Source organism: Cyclopterus lumpus, chromosome 1 (genome assembly GCF_009769545.1).
Source record: "Cyclopterus lumpus isolate fCycLum1 chromosome 1, fCycLum1.pri, whole genome shotgun sequence".
In the NCBI taxonomy this organism is placed as follows: domain Eukaryota; kingdom Metazoa; phylum Chordata; class Actinopteri; order Perciformes; family Cyclopteridae; genus Cyclopterus; species Cyclopterus lumpus.
In genome coordinates this window covers 24426408-24429393 of record NC_046966.1, presented here as the reverse complement: position 1 = coordinate 24429393, position 2986 = coordinate 24426408, and positions in this window count along the sequence as shown.

The window sequence follows — 2986 nt, the reverse complement described above, 5'->3', positions numbered from 1 at the left end:
TTAGTTAATTACTGAGTTCTTTACAGAGTTCTTTAAAGAGTTCTTTACAGAGTTCTTTACTTAGTTCTTTCCTGAGTTCTTTACAAAGTTCTTTACAGAGTTCTTTACAGAGTTCTTTCCTGAGTTCTTTACTTAGTTAATTACTGAGTTCTTTACAGAGTTCTTTAAAGAGTTCTTTACAGAGTTCTTTACAGAGTTCTTTACATAGTTCTTTCCTGAGTTCTTTACAGAGTTCTTTACTGAGTTCTTTACAGAGTTCTTTACAAAGTTCTTTACAGAGTTCTTTACAAAGTTCTTTACAGAGTTCTTTAAAGAGTTCTTTACAGAGTTCTTTACATAGTTCTTTCCTGAGTTCTTTACAGAGTTCTTTACAGAGTTCTTTACAGAGTTCTTTACAAAGTTCTTTACAGAGTTCTTTACAGAGTTCTTTACTGAGTTCTTTACTGCGTTCTTTACAGAGTTCTTTACTGGGTTCTTTACAGAGTTCTTTACAGAGTTCTTTACATAGTTCTTTACTGAGTTCTTTACAGAGTTCTTTACAGAGTTATTTACTGAGTTATTTACAGAGTTATTTACAGAGTTATTTACTGAGTTCTTTACGGAGACCACCAGCTGCCTTTCTTTTCTGGTGGTCTCTGTACAAGCTTCCGGTTGGGAGGCGGACAGCAGACCTCCAGTGGAGGGTGGTACACGGGGCAATAGCTCCGAAGAGGTACAGAGCGCCTTGATCCTGAGCTGGGCGAGTGGTGTTTATTCTGCACTCAGAGTGGAGATCTAGTAATCTCTTTGTTCAGTGTCCTCGTCTCAGAGCTGTTTGCTCTTTTAAAAAGTGGTTCCAGGGTCTCAGGGAGGTGTTCTGGTTTGTTTTGTTCCTTTTTGGTCCAGAATACTCTGCAAAGAAGAAAACTGAACACACTCTGGTAAACCTTTTGGTCTGGCACTGCAAAGTTGTCCATTTGTCTGACGCGTGGGAACCGAACTCAGAGTGGCGGCAGTGTGGAGCTGGTCCCGGTCCTGGTAGTCCCGCTATACCGGTCCTGCTAGTCCTGGTCCCGGTCCTGAAGGAGCTGCTGAAGGCCCGACTGAGAGTGGAGCACACGTACAATAACATGATGTGACGGCTTTCAGCTGCTTTTGGGCTGTTGTGCCTGGAAGAGTTGTTTTCATTTATTTTCTAGGCTGAACTGACGAGGTGACAGTGATCTGGTGTCTCTCTGCCAACGGATCAATAAAGGGATTGGCGAGGCCGAACACTGATGCTGGGAGATGGAGTCTGGTTCCCAGTATCCAGTGGTTCTCCAGTGCATCACAACGTTGGTCGAGTTCTTCCAAACCACTTCCGTGGCTTTGTGCGAAATTTGAAAAAATCTAAAAAGGGGTTCAACTAACTGGAAATGAGAAACAGCTTCAGACCAATAGTACACTAAAGTATGTGCAGGAATGTCCACATATATATAAATATTTATATATAAATATATATAAATACAATGGGTATGGAAAGTATTCAGACCCCTTTAAATGTTTCACTCTTTGTTTCATTGCAGCCATTTGCTAAAATCAAAAAAGTTCATTTTATTTCTCATTAATGTACTCAGCACCATCTTGACAGAAAAGAAACAGAAATGTAGACATTTTTGCAAATTTATTAAAAAAGAAAAACTGAAATGTCACCTGGTCATAAGTATTCAGACCCTTTGCTGTGACACTTTAGTTCTCCACACGGTGGCAGTAGAGCGACGCCCATCGGAGGCTGAGGAGCGTTAATGCAACACGTGGTTTTATTAAGAATAGGCAGCAACCATTTCTGAATTCCCCAAATAATCTTACCATTCTTTCTAAAGTGTTAACTCAAGATTGTGCCGATGCAAAAGGCCTCTTTGTGTTCTACGGTATCGGTGCACCGGCTTTATTTGTGTGTCTCCTTGTTGTTGTTAAGCATCTCTTTGTATATGTGGTTGTTTCATTTAAATGAGTCCATTGTTTAGGTCTTTTTAGTTATTGTTTACATCCGTGGTTGTTTTGCACCTTGTTTTAGTCATTTCTCTTCTCTTTGTAGATGTTTTGTGTCTCTTGTAAAGGTTTTGTGTCTCTTTGTTTTGTGTCTCTTTGTAGTTGTTTTGTGTCTCTTTGTAGATGTTTTGTGTCTCTTTGTTTTGTGTCTCTTGTAGTTGTTTTGTGTATCTTGTAGTTGTTTTGTGTCTCTTTGTAGTTGTTTTGTGTCTCTTTGTTTTGTGTCTCTTGTAGATGTTTTGTGTATCTTGTAGTTGTTTTGTGTCTCTTTGTTTTGTGTCTCCTGTAGATGTTTTGTGTATCTTGTAGTTGTTTTGTGTCTCCTGTAGATGTTTTGTGTATCTTGTAGTTGTTTTGTGTCTCCTGTAGATGTTTTGTGTATCTTGTAGTTGTTTTGTGTATCTTGTAGTTGTTTTGTGTCTCTTTGTTTTGTGTCTCCTGTAGATGTTTTGTGTATCTTGTAGTTGTTTTGTGTCTCCTGTAGATGTTTTGTGTATCTTGTAGTTGTTTTGTGTCTCCTGTAGATGTTTTGTGTATCTTGTAGTTGTTTTGTGTCTCTTTGTTTTGTGTCTCCTGTAGATGTTTTGTGTATCTTGTAGTTGTTTTGTGTCTTGTGTCTCTTTGTAGTTGTTTTGTGTCTCTTGTAGTTGTTTTGTGTATCTTGTAGTTGTTTTGTGTCTCCTGTAGATGTTTTGTGTCTCTTTGTAGTTGTTTTGTGTCTTGTGTCTCCTGTAGTTGTTTTGTGTCTCTTTGTAGTTGTTTTGTGTCTCTTTGTAGTTGTTTTGTGTCTCTTTGTTTTGTGTCTCTTGTAGATGTTTTGTGTATCTTGTAGTTGTTTTGTGTCTCTTTGTTTTGTGTCTCCTGTAGATGTTTTGTGTATCTTGTAGTTGTTTTGTGTCTCCTGTAGATGTTTTGTGTATCTTGTAGTTGTTTTGTGTATCTTGTAGTTGTTTTGTGTCTCTTTGTTTTGTGTCTC